Genomic DNA, 15,033 nt, shown 5'->3' with positions numbered 1-15,033 from the left:
TTTAAACTGTGGAATTCAAGGCCAAACGTAAGGAGACGGCGTTAAAGGTCACTTCGCCACGCCACCACGCCCACCTGCTGCATCCAAACCAAACGGGGTTGGACACCCTGACACACCAACATGTCTTCTGTCTGTGGACACAGTTTCATGTTGATTAGGTGAAAGGGGTCAGATAGTGAACGTTCGCAGTAAAACATGACACTTCCTCAAAATTTCACAACTGGGTGTTGTAGGTCATCCAAAGGTGTTCACACACAGAAAGTTTGGTGGCTCTGTGAGTTTTTTTGTAGGAGATCTAACAGTTTATTACTTTGTGGTGAGTCGGTGAACTTTGACCCCTGGTACGACCCCTTCAGCATGCTCGAAAACTCACGAATTTGATAACTTTGAATCGGCCATGCCTTATGAACAATCTGACCGAGTTTGAAGCCGATCGATCGAAATCCCTAGGAGGAGTTCGATCAAATGCGACGTCTGTAAACGGCCAAAATGGGGGCAAAATCGGAACTTCAATCCAAAATGGCCGACTTCCTAGGATAGTTGCACTATGACATTAATTGTAAATTCAGAGTGTCTTGGGGAGCTCTACAACTGTACCGAATTTCAAGTCTCTACGATAAAGTAAGTGAATAGAAAAGGGTCTTTTGAAAGTTGCTAGGGGGCGCCCTTGAGCCGTTTCTTGTGCGATTTTTTCGAGGACCTTAAAATACGTAAATTTCACACGGGCTCTATGCGGCCGCCAAGTTTGGTGAGTTTTTGAATATGATAAAGCCCCCAAAAAGCCAATTTATTTTGCGGAAGAATAATAATTTACAGCACGATTTCAATAGGCCTTCGCAGCGCTTAGCTGCTCGGGCCTAATAAAGCTCCGCCGAGCCTCAAGCGGCCCGAGCAGCCAAGCGCCGCTTCGGCCTATAGCCACCGCGGGGGATCCAGCACCGCCGCCAGCCTTCCACCGCGTACCCTTTCGCACAATTGAGGCGCGCGTCAGCCAGGCAGATCGCACTGTTGAGTTCGGCAAGGTTCCCTGGCGACACACCACAAATTTGGTGCAGATCGGTCGATGTAGAGAGAAGATATTGGTGATGGGATAACCTAGGGGCGCTCTAGAGTAAAATCACAATTCAAACCTGATGGGTTCTTTAACATTGAACACAGGTGAAACGTATCCAGTTTGGTACCAATAGGAAGATGCATCTGTGATTCAGAGACAGTTCTATGCATATGGCGAAGGACAGACAGTTGGCCACGCCCCCATGAGTCAGAGTTCATCCTCACAGTTCATCATCAGCTCATATTATGTCAGGTGGTAGAAGATTAATTCCAAATGTATTACTCAGTAAAAATAAGACATACAGTAGAAAAAACAAGTTACTTCCAGTCAAAAGTGGGCGGAGCTATGGTTACATCATCATCTAACCATGAGCATGTAATGAGGGTTGGTCATTAGTGAGACATAGGAAGTCTGAAGCAGCTGTGACCTTTTATGTGGAAGTTATCTCACTTTGATGTTTTATGGCGAATATCAAAGTTTGGCACTTAGCCACGCCCACATGGTTTGACATACAAAAATTCCTGTCATAACTTTAAACCTTTAATATCTGAACTCTCTGCTGACTGAGTTTGAAGTCGGTATCTCAAACGCTGTAGGAGGAGTTCGATCAAATATGACGTCTGTGAAAAACAGCAAATGGCGGCTTTTATCCACAATGGCTGACTTCCTGTTGGGTTTGGACCATGGCTCCAGGAGACTTTTTTGTAGGTCTTGACAATATACACAAGTGTATCAAGTTTCATAATTCTAGGTTAAAGAATGGCTTGGGGCTGGTTATTTAAAATTTTCAAGGGGGCGCTGTTGAGACATTAGGCCACGCCCACAAAAATTACACTGGATTCCTGTCGAGGGGCCCACAAGGATCAAACCTAGTGAGTTTGGTGCAGCTGGGCTTTAAACTGTGGAATTCAAGGCCAAACGTAAGGAGACGGCGTTAAAGGTCACTTCGCCATGCCACCACGCCCACCTGCTGCATCCAAACCAAACGGGGTTGGACACCCTGACACACCAACATGTCTTCTGTCTGTGGACACAGTTTCATGTTGATTAGGTCAAAGGGGTCAGATAGTGAACGTTCGCAGTAAAACATGACACTTCCTGTTCTAAGGGGGCGTGGCTTAGGTAATGTAAAAATTTCACAACTGGGTGTCGTAGGTCATCCAAAGGTGATCACACACATAAAATTTGGTGGCTCTGTGAGTTTATTTGTAAGAGATATAACAGTTTATTATATTCTGGTGAGTCGGTGAACTTTGACCCCTGGTACGACCCCTTCAGCATGCTCGAAAACTCACCAATTTGATAACTTTGAATCGGCCATGCCTTATGAACAATCTGACCGAGTTTGAAGCCGATCGATCGGAATCCCTAGGAGGAGTTCGATCAAATGCGACGTGTGTAAACGGCCAAAATGGGCTCAAAATCGGAACTTCAATCCAAAATGGCCGACTTCCTAGGATACTTGCAGTATGACATTAATTGTAAATTCTGAGCGTCTTGGGGAGCTCTACAAGTGTACCGAATTTCAAGTCTCGACGATAAAGTAAGTGAATATAAAAGGGTCTTTTGAAAGTTTCTAGGGGGCGCCCTTGAGCAGTTTCTTGTGCGATTTTTGCGATGACTTTAAAATACGTAAATTTTCACCGGGCTCTATGCGGCCGCCAAGTTTGGTGAGTTTTTGAATATGATAAAGCCCCCAAAAAGCCAATTTACTTTACGGAAGAAGAATAATAATTTACAGCACGATTACAATAGGCCTTCGCAGCGCTTAGCTGCTCGGGCCTAAAAACATTTGAAAAACAATAGGCCTTCGCAGCGCTTAGCTGCTCGGGCCTAATAATTAAAGCTCCGCGGAGCATCGAGCGGCCCTCGCAGCCAAGCGCCGCTCGGCCTATAGCCACCGCGTGTGCCCAGCACCGCCTTCCCCCAGCCACCGCCGATGCTCTGACGGAACAGCCGAACCCGCCCTCCTTGAATTTACTCAGTGTGTCATGTTTGGCTTTGCTCACAGACAATGCACAAAAATCTGTTGCTGATTGGCTGCAGCGAGTAAATCAGGGGTCACCAACCTTTTTGATACTGAGAGCTACTTCATGAGTACCGGTTTTAATAAATTGTATGTTGTATTCTTAAGCTGTATGTCTTAATTTTTTTATTGTTGTGTTTTAATGTACAGCACTTTGTATCACACATCATCAAACATCATCATCGTCATCATCATCACCTGGGTCTCAGTGTTCATCCTCACCACCAACAACCACAAATCATGACAGTTTAAGTTTTGGGAGAATGTATGTGCATCTGAACAGCTTCATTGATACTTTATCTTTTCACTTATGTTGACATTAGCTACATTGTGTTTACAGCAGCGCTCTCTGGTGCAGCCCGCAGCATCTCATGCAGTTTGGCCAATGTAGAGAGGAGATACAGCTGTTTGATTAACCTAGGGAGTGCAGTGGAGTCAAGTTATAATCTAACGCTATTGGATCCTTTAGAGGATCACCACAGTCGATCATAGAAAATCTGGTGCAAATTGGATGAAGCCTGGTTGATTTAGAGACGATTGTAGACATGGCTGGCATTGCTATTTGCTAATAAGGCATGCCCACATGCTTCAGGTAGCAGCCAACATACACAGAGTTCATCATCATGTCATTTTATATCAATTTGCACAGCATAGAACCCATTTAATTAAGAGTAAAAGACTTCCGGCAGATAAAAACAGGTGATTTCCTGTTGGAGGGGTGCGTGGCTACGGTGATGTCATCATATGACCTTGTGAATGTGATAAAGGCTGGCCAATAATGAGAGATGGAAAGTCTGATGAAGTTGTCACTCTTCCTGTAGAAGTTATTGCATTTTAGTATTTCGTGGCACAAAGCCAAAGTTTGACACTTAGCCACGTCCACATGCTTATATGTACGAGAATTCTTTTGATAACTTTTCACCTTCAATGTCTTAAGTGTGTGCTCAGGGAGTTTGAAGTCTGTATCTCAAAAGCTGTAGGAGGAGTTCGATCAGATGCGACGTCTATGAAAAACAGGAAATGGCGGCTTTGATCCAAAATGGCCGACTTCCTGTTGGGTTTGGACCATGGCTCCAAGAGACTTTTTTGTACATCCTGAAAAGATACACATGTGTATCAAGTTTCATAATTCTAGGTTAAAGCATGGCTTGGGGCTGATGATTTAAAATATTCTAGAGGGCGCTGTTGAGACATTAGGCAACGCCCACCAAATATTGCACTGGATTACTGTCCGGAGTTGGATCAGGATCCATCTCAGTGAGTTTGGTGCAGCTGGACTCAAAATTGTGGAATACAGAGCCAAACGTAAGGACAGGTATATTCGCCACGCCGCCACGCCCACCTGCTGCATCCAAACCAAACGGGGTTGGACACCCTGACACACCAACATGTCTTCTGTTTGTGGACACAGTTTCATGTTGATTATGTTAAAGAGGTCAGATAGGGACCGATCACAATAAAACATGACACTTCCTGTTCTAAGGGGGCGTGGCTTAGGTAATCTCAAAATTTCACAACTGGGTGTCGTAGGTCATCCAAAGGTGATCACACACAGAAAGTTTGGTGGCTCTATGAGTTTCTTTGTAGGATATATAATTATTATTTATGGTGAGTCAGTGAACTTTGACCCCTGGTATCACCCCTTCAGCATGCACGAAAACTCACCGTTTTGATAACTTTTAATCGGGCATGCCTTATGAACCAACTGACCAAGTTTGAAGCCGTTCCATCAAAAGCCCTAGGAGGAGTTCGATCAAATGCGACATGTGTAAACGGCCAAAATGGGCTCAAAATCGGAACTTCAATCCAAAATGGCCGACTTCCTAGAATACTTGCACTATGACATTAATTGTAAATTCTGAGTGTCTTGGGGAGCTCTACAACTGTAGCGAATTTCAAGTCTCTACGATAAAGTAAGTGAATAGGAAAGGGTCTTTTGAAAATTTCTAGGGGGCGCTGTTGAGCCATTTTTTATGCGATTTTTGCGTAGACCTTAAAATACGTAAATTTTTCACAGTCTCTATGGGCCCACCAATTTTGGTATTGGTCTTCAACTCCCAACATGCTTCAGAAAAATCCACAGTACTTAATGTTTCTGTAACAATATTTAATAAACAGCACGATTACAATAGGCCTTCGCAGCGCTTAGCTGCTCGGGCCTAATAAAAACTTTTGTGGAATGGAATATAACATGGTGTATTTTCCAATAACAGGGTGGAAAATCAAAGTCTTTGATTCTAAAATCTGATGATTTTCATTATTAGTTGCAGGATTTGCTCTTTGAAGTCAAAGTATATGTAGAGATTTTTTCCTGGCTCTATTTGGCAAGAACATGTGATATCCCTGTAGTGGATTTTCCATGACAGGTACTCATTGTTCCCCTCACAAGAGTCAATGGGGGTAACTAGTTAAATGAAAACAGACAAAAGGCAAAGAGATCTGATAATACCTCAGACTACTCTGCAACTCTATTCCATCATCTCAAAATTTTTTAATTGACAAAGTTATTTCTTTTCACCCTAATTTCTACCTTAATGGTTCAAGAACATACCAGGGTGGAACATAAGAGGGTGGAACTTTTCTAACTAATTTACCTGTAGTTCTTTATGTGGTCAACATTTAGCTAGCTAACATTCAACCGAATAACAAACTTTTAGTGACTAAATCTAACATTATATTTTTAAATTCTACTGAATAACCATTTTTCACAATCTTTCCTAACAGGGTGGAACATAACAGGGTGGAAAATAACATGGTGGAACTTTTCTAACTAATCTACCTGTTTCTCTTTGTGTGGTCAACATTTAGCTAGCTAACATTCAACCGAATAACAAACTTTTAGTGACTAAATCTAACATTGTGTTTTTTAATTTCTACTGATTAAACATTTTCACAATCTTTCCTATCAGGGTGGATCATAACAGAGTGGAACATAACACTCTGGTATGTTCCAAACAGGAATTCTAGTTATAGGTAGATGTCTAACTAATCTACCTGTAACTCTTTATGTGGTCAACATTTAGCTAGCTAAACTTCAACAAAATAACAAAACTTTAATGACTAATTATAATACTAGGTTTTTTAATTCTACTGAATAAACATTTTTCACAATCTTTCCTAACAGGGCGGAACTTTAAGCTTTACATATACAGGTTTAACATAGTTAAAATAAGAAAAGTACAGAGATGGTGACAGTTGAAGCTTACTTTGTTTTCCATGGTTGAATTCACATCAGAAGCAATTGATGTCATTTACATTAAATGGTTTTTATGGAATTTTAGACTTTTTGAAGGCAGAAATGAAACATAATAACATTGTGGAAAGTTAGTACTGGGACATGTATAATATTAAGAAAATATCAAATGTGAAAACAGTTTCAGTAGTTTAAATTGCATATCAAAATAAGGTTAAGTCCAGCCAATCAAACTTATTGAAGAAAAACATAAATATAAATATATTTTATAGTTTAAATCTCATGATTAAGTTTATTACGCTTTACTGGGGACACATGAAATTGAACATGTCCATCAACAAAAAGGTGTGTAAAGAACAAAATTATATTTAAAAGGCATTTTGTTTATATTTGAATAATGGTAAACATCTAAATCCATCCATCCATTTTCCTGCACCCTTGTCCCTTAGTGTGGTCGGGAGGGTTGCTGGTGCCCATCTCCAGCTAGCGTGCAAACATCTAAATGTATAATTAAATACTTTGTTGTACATATTTGGCACATTTTACAAAAAATAATTGTAAGCAAAACATGGGGACATGGAATGTTGCCGCAAAAAAAGAATCAACTTACATATTTCTAAATAAATCTTATCACATTTTGAACTCATTACCAAATCTGCTGCAGTTTTAAGAAAATTGTAACTCTTGCATGTCATGAACACACTTTTAAATTGAACACAATTCCTCAATATTTTAATTGAACTTTGCCATGACACTGCCATGTTGCCACTGACATCTGGTATTGGTTTCCTTATTAATGAGAAGACTGGTATTGCATGCTGTTCACCAGTACTCCATAATGTGGTGTGTAACTTGAAACTGCAACTGTGAGTGCATCTTTCAGATGTGCATCAGTGAGGCATGTTCTGTGTTTGTTCTTGATGAACTTCATGTCAGAAAACTCTGATTCACAGAGATAGGTTGAACCAAACAGGCTGGTAACCTTCATAGCTGCTGTGCATACACCACAGCACCATTAATTTTACTTGGCTTTCAACACCAGCGGGATCTAGTTTTAAATTGTATGTTGTATTCTTAAGCTGTATGTCTTAATTTTTTATTGTTGTGTTTTAATGTACAGCACTTTGTATCACACATCATCAAACATCATCATCGTCATCATCATCACCTGGGTCTCAGTGTTCATCCTCACCACCAACAACCACAAATCATGACAGTTTAAGTTTTGGGAGAATGTATGTGCATCTGAACAGCTTCATTGATACTTTATCTTTTCACTTATGTTGACATTAGCTACATTGTGTTTACAGCAGCGCTCTCTGGTGCAGCCCGCAGCATCTCATGCAGTTTGGCCAATGTAGAGAGGAGATACAGCTGTTTGATTAACCTAGGGAGTGCAGTGGAGTCAAGTTATAATCTAACGCTATTGGATCCTTTAGAGAATCACCACAGTCGATCATAGAAAATCTGGTGCAAATCGGATGAAGGCTGGTTGATTTAGAGACGATTGTAGACATGGCTGGCATTGCTATTTGCTAATAAGGCACGCCCACATGCTTCAGCTAGCAGCCAACATACACAGAGTTCATCATCATGTCATTTTATATCAATTTGCACAGCATAGAACCCATTTGATTAAGAGTAAAAGACTTCCGGCAGATAAAAACAGGTGATTTCCTGTTGGAGGGGTGCGTGGCTAAGGTGATGTCATCATATGACCTTGTGAATGTGATAAAGGCTGGCCAATAATGAGAGATGGAAAGTCTGATGAAGTTGTCACTCTTCCGGTAGAAGTTATTGCATTTTAGTATTTTGTGGCACAAAGCCAAAGTTTGACACTTAGCCACGCCCACATGCTTATATGTACGAGAATTCTTTGATAACTTTTCACCTTCAATGTCTTAAGTGTGTGCTCAGGGAGTTTGAAGTCTGTATCTCAAAAGCTGTAGGAGGAGTTCGATCAGATGCGACGTCTATGAAAAACAGGAAATGGCGGCTTTGATCCAAAATGGCCGACTTCCTGTTGGGTTTGGACCATGGCTCCAAGAGACTTTTTTGTACATCCTGAAAAGATACACATGTGTATCAAGTTTCATAATTCTAGGTTAAAGCATGGCTTGGGGCTGATGATTTAAAATATTCTAGAGGGCGCTGTTGAGACATTAGGCAACGCGCACCAAATATTGCACTGGATTACTGTCCGGAGTTGGCTCAGGATCCATCTCAGTGAGTTTGGTGCAGCTGGACTCAAAATTGTGGAATACAGAGCCAAACGTAAGGACAGGTATATTCGCCACGCCGCCACGCCCACCTGCTGCATCCAAACCAAACGGGGTTGGACACCCTGACACACCAACATGTCTTCTGTTTGTGGACACAGTTTCCTGTTGATTATGTTAAAGAGGTCAGATAGGGACCGATCACAATAAAACATGACACTTCCTGTTTAAGGGGGCGTGGCTTAGGTAATCTCAAAATTTCACAACTGGGTGTCGTAGGTCATCCAAAGGTGATCACACACAGAAAGTTTGGTGGCTCTATGAGTTTCTTTGTAGGATATATAATTTTTATTTTATGGTGAGTCAGTGAACTTTGACCCCTGGTATCACCCCTTCAGCATGCACGAAAACTCACCGTTTTGATAACTTTTAATCGGGCATGCCTTATGAACCAACTGACCAAGTTTGAAGCCGTTCCATCAAAAGCCCTAGGAGGAGTTCGATCAAATGCGACATGTGTAAACGGCCAAAATGGGCTCAAAATCGGAACTTCAATCCAAAATGGCCGACTTCCTAGGATACTTGCACTATGACATTAATTGTAAATTCTGAGTGTCTTGGGGAGCTCTACAACTGTAGCGAATTTCAAGTCTCTACGATAAAGTAAGTGAATAGGAAAGGGTCTTTTGAAAATTTCTAGGGGGCGCTGTTGAGCCATTTTTTATGCGATTTTTGCGTAGACCTTAAAATACGTAAATTTTTCACAGTCTCTATGGGCCCACCAATTTTGGTGAGTTTTTGAATATGTTAAAGCCCCCAAAAAGGCAATTCATTTGACAGAAGAAAAATAAAAATAAGAAACATTTGAAAAACAATAGGCCTTCGCAGCGCTTAGCTGCTCGGGCCTAATTAAAGCTCCGCGGAGCCTCAAGCGGCCCGAGCAGCCAAGCGCCGCTCCGGCCTATAGCCACCGCGGAGGACCCAGCACCGCCGCCCGCCTGCCACCGCGTAAGCTGTCGCAGAGTTGAGGCGCGCGTCCACCAGGCAGTTCGCACCGTTGAGTTCGGCATGGTTCCCTGGCGACACACCACAAATTTGGTGCAGATCGGTCGATGTAGAGAGGAGATATTGGTGATGGGATAACCTAGGGGGCGCTGCAGAGTAAAATCACAATTCAAACCTGATGGGCTCTTTAGCATTGAACACAGGTCAAACGTATCCAGTTTGGTTCCAATCGGAAGATGCGTGTGTGATTCAGAGACAGTTCTATGCATATGGCGAAGGACAGACAGTTGGCCACGCCCCCATGAGTCAGAGTTCATCATCACAGTTCATCATCAGCTCATATTATGTCAGGTGGTAGAAGATTAATTCCATATGTATTACTCAGTAAAAATAAGACATACAGTAGAAAAAACAGCTGAATTCCTGTTAAAAGTGGGCGGAGCTAAGGTTACGTCATCATCTGACCATGAGGGTTGGTCAGTAGTGAGACATAGGAAGTCTGAAGCAGCTGTGACCTTGTATGTGGAGTTATGTCACTTTCATATTTTATGGCGAATCGTCAAAGTTTGGCACTTAGCCACGCCCACATGCTTTTACATACAAAAATTCCTGTGATAACTTTAGACCTTTAACGTCTCAACTTTCTGCTGACTGAGTTTGAAGTCTGTATCTCAAACGCTGAAGGAGGAGTTCGATCAAATATGACGTCTCTGAAAAACGACAAATGGGGCTTTTATCCAACATGCCCGACTTCCTGTTGGGTTTGTACCATAGCTCCAAAGAGTTTTTTGTAAATCTTAACAAGATACACCAGTATACCAAGTTTCATAATTCTAGGTTAAAGAATACTTGGGGCTGATTATTTAAAATCTTCAAGGCGGCGCTGTTGAGGCATTAGGCCACGCCCACAAAAATCACACTGGATTCCTGTCGTGGGGCCCACAAGGATCAAACCTAGTGAGTTTGGTGAAGCTGGGCTTTAAAATGTGGAATTCAAGGCCAAACGTAAGGAGACGGGTTAAAGGTCACTTCGCCACGCCACCACGCCCACCTGCTGCATCCTAACCAAACGGGGGTGGACACCCTAATACACAAACATGTCTTCTGTCTGTGGAGACAGTTTCATGTTGATTAGGTGAAAGGGGTCAGATAGTGAACGTTCGCAGTAAAACATGACACTTCCTGTTCTAAGGGGGCGTGGCTTAGGTAATCTCAAAATTTCACAACTGGGTGTCGTAGGTCATCCAAAGGTGATCACACACAGAAAGTTTGGTGGCTCTGTGAGTTTATTTGTAAGAGATATAACAGTTTATTACATTCTGGTGAGTCGGTGAACTTTGACCCCTGGAACGACCCCTTCAACATGCTCGAAAACTCACGAATTTGATAACTTTGAATCGGCCATGCCTTATGAACAATCTGACGAGTTTGAAGCCGATCGATCGAAATCCCTAGGAGGAGTTCGATCAAATGCGACGTCTGTAAACGGCCAAAATGGGCTCAAAATCGGAACTTCAATCCAAAATGGCCGACTTCCTAGGACAGATGCACTATGACATTAATTGTAAATTCAGAGTGTCTTGGGGAGCTCTACAAGTGTACCGAATTTCAAGTCTCTACGATAAAGTAAGTGAATAGAAAAGGGTCTTTTGAAAGTTGCTAGGGGGCGCCCTTGAGCCGTTTCTTCTGCGATTTTTGCGAGGCCCTTAAAATACGTAAATTTTCACCGGGCTCTATGCGCCCGCCAAGTTTGGTGAGTTTTTGAATATGATAAAGCCCCCAAAAAGCCAATTTATTTACGTTAGAATCATAATAATAAACAGCACGATTACAATAGGCCTTCGCAGCGCTTAGCTGCTCGGCCTAATTAAAGCTCCGCGGAGCCTCAAGCGGCCCGAGCAGCCAAGCGCCGCTCCGGCCTATAGCTACCGCGGGGACCCAGCACCGCCACCCGCCTGCCACGCGTACCCTTTCGCACAGTTGAGGCGCGCCTCCGCCAGGCATTTCGCACCGTTGAGTTCGGCATGGTTCCCTGGCGACACACCACAAATTTGGTGCAGATCGGTCATGTAGAGAGAAGATATTGGTGATGGGATAACTAGGGGGCGCTGCAGAGTAAAATCACAATTCAAACCCGATGGGCTCTTTAGCATTGAACACAGGTCAAACCATCCAGTTTGGTTCCAATTGGAAGATGCGTGTGTGATTCAGAGACAGTTCTATTCATATGGCGAAGGACAGACAGTTTGCCACGCCCCCATGAGTCAGAGTTCATCCTCACAGTTCATTATCAGTTGATATTATGTGAGTGGTAGAAGATTAATTCCATATGTATTACTCAGTAAAAATAAGACATACAGTAGAAAAAAACAGCTGAATTCCTGTTAAAAGTGGGCGGAGCTAAGGTTACGTCATCATCTGACCATGAGAATGTAATGAGGGTTGGTCTGTAGTGAGACCTAGGAAGTCTGAAGCAGCTGTGACCTTGTATGTGGAAGTTATGTCACTTTGATGTTTTATGGCGAATAGTCAAAGTTTGGCACTTAGTCACGCCCACATGCTTTTACATACAAAAATTCCTGTGATAACTTTAGACCTTTAATGTCTGAACACTCTGCTGACTGAGTTTGAAGTGTGTATGTGAAACGCTGTAGGAGGAGTTCGATCAAACACGACATCTGTGAAAAACAGCAAATGCGAATTGATCCAAATGGCCGACTTCCTGTTGGGTTTGGACCATGGCTCCAAGAGGCTTTTTGTAGGTCCTGAAAGATACACAAGTGTACCAAGTTTCATAATTCTAGGTTAAAGAATGGCTTGGGGCTGATTATTAAAATCTTCAAGGGGCGCTGTTGAGACATTAGGCCACGCACAAAAATCACACTGGATTCCTGTCGAGGGGCCCACAAGGATCAATCCTAGTGGTTTGGTGCAGCTGGGCTTTAAACTGTGGAATTGAAGGCCAAACGTAAGGAGACGGCGTTAAAGGTCACTTCGCCACGCCCCACGCCCACCTGCTGCATCCAAACAAACGGGGTTGGACACCCTACACACCGACATGTCTTCTGTCTGTCGACAGTGTTTCATGTTGATTAGGTGAAAGGGGTCAGATAGTGAACGTTCGCAGTAAAACATGACACTTCCTGTTCTAAGGGGCGTGGCTTAGGTAATCTCAAAATTTCACAACTGGGTGTCGTAGGTCATCCAATGGTGATCACACACAGAAGTTTGGTGGCTCTGTGAGTTTATTTGTAAGAGATATAACAGTTTATTACATTCTGGTGAGTCAGTGAACTTTGACCCCTGGTACACCCCTTCAGCATGCTCGAAAACTCACGAATTTGATAACTTTGAATGGGCCATGCCTTATGAACGATCTAACCGAGTTTGAAGCCGATCGATCGAAATCCCTAGGAGGAGTTCGATCAAATGCGACGAGTGTAAACGGCCAAAATGGGCTCAAAATCGGAACTTCGATCCAAAATGGCCGACTTCCTAGGATAGTTGCACTATGACATTAATTGTAAATTCTGAGGGTCTTGGGGAGCTCTACAACTGTACCGAATTTCAAGTCTCTACGATAAAGTAAGTGAATAGAAAAGGGTCTTTTGAAAGTTTCTAGGGGGCGCCCTTGAGCAGTTTCTTGTGCGATTTTTGCGGTGACTTTAAAAAACGTAAATTTTCACCAGTCTCTATGCGCCCGCGATGTTTGGTGAGTTTTTGAATATGATAAAGCCCCCAAAAAGCCAATTTACTTTACGAAGAAGAATAATAATAATAATTACAGCACGATACAATAGGCCTTCGCACGCTTAGCTGCTCGGGCCTAATTAAAGCTCCGCGAGCATCGAGCGGCCCTCGCAGCCAAGCGCCGCTCGGCCTATAGCCACCGCGTGTTCCCAGCACCGCCTTCCCCAGCCACCGCTGATGCTCTGACGGAGCAGCCGAACCCACCCTCCTTGAATTTTCTCAGTGTGTCATGTTTGGCTTTGCTCACAGACAATGCACAAAAGTCTGTTGCTGTTTGGCTGCAGCGATTAGATCAGGGGTCACCAACCTTTTTGAAACTGAGAGCTACTTCATGGGTACTGTGTCATATAAAGGCTACCAGTTTTACACTCTGTTCTGAAATAACAAATTTACTCAGTTTGCCTTATACATTATCACTAATGATTAATGATTCTCATCTATGAAGAAACTGATCACGTTAATGATTTCTAACAATAATTAGCCATGAAAACTAGGTGGGAAACAGATATCAATATTCAGCACTTTATCTCTTTTAATCTCAGTAATTGGGTGATTCTTTTTTTGCGGCAACATTTCGGCCTCAGGATTTTTGAAAAAAAGTATTGTTTTAAGTTTTGAATATTTTGTTACAACACTGACATGTTTAACAATAAGAAATTAATAATGGGCAAGCTCAGGATTGGATGAATTAATGATTACATTTTTTTCACCATTGTCTCTTAATGTATTCCACCCTGTTATGAACATTTACATATGGACCACAAATAGTTAAACATTTACATTTTGAAAAATAATCACTTTTTCTTAGAAAGAGTGTGTCCCTTTTACTATATAATATGTTTTATTCTTGAAATTGTAACACATCATGAAGTTACAAATCATTTATGACTGTATTGTAAAGAAAAATCTGTTTTTTTACTCATTATTACTGACAGCATTGAAAATATTGGTAATTTTAAAAACTTAAACCAATATTTGCATTTATTGGTCTTCAACTCCCAACAGGCTCAGTAAAATTCACAGTACTTAATGTTTCTGTAACAATATTTAATAATAAAACATGTGTGGAATGGAACATAACATGGTGGATTGTCCCATAACAGGTTGGAAAATAAAAGTCTTTGATTTTAAAATCTGATGATTTTCATTATTAGTTGCAGGATTGGCTCTTTCAAGTCAAAGTATATGTAGAATATTTGTCCTGGCTCTATTTGGAAAGAACGTGATATCCCTGTAGTGGATGTTTCCATGACATGTACTCAATGTTCCCCTCACAGGAGTCAATGGGGTAATGAAAACAGACAAATGGCAAAGACATCTTATAAAACCTCAGACTACTCTGCAACACTATTCCATCATCTCAAAATTTTTATATCACATAAGTTATTTATTTTCACCCTAATTTCTACCTTATTTGGTTCATGAATATACAGGGAGGAACATAACAGGAGGAACTTTCTAACTAATCTACCTGTAGCTCTTTATGTGGTAAACATTTAGCTAGCTAACCTTCAAAAGAATAGCAAACCTTTAATGACTAAATATAACAATATGTTTTTTAAATTCTCATGAATAAACATTTTTCACAATCTTTCCTAACAGGGTGGAACTTGAAGCTTAACATATACAGGTTCAACATATTTAAGATAAGAAAAAGTACAGAGATGGTGACAGTTGAAGCTCACTTTGTTTTCCATCATTGAATTCACATCAAAACCAATTGATGTCACTTACATTAAATGGTTTTTATGGAATTTTAGACTTTTTTAAGGCAGAAATTAAACAT

This window comes from Poecilia reticulata, unplaced genomic scaffold (genome assembly GCF_904066995.2).
Source record: "Poecilia reticulata unplaced genomic scaffold, P_reticulata-male-v2 Scaffold_30, whole genome shotgun sequence".
NCBI lineage: Eukaryota > Metazoa > Chordata > Actinopteri > Cyprinodontiformes > Poeciliidae > Poecilia > Poecilia reticulata.
Note: the sequence above shows the minus strand (reverse complement) of the source record.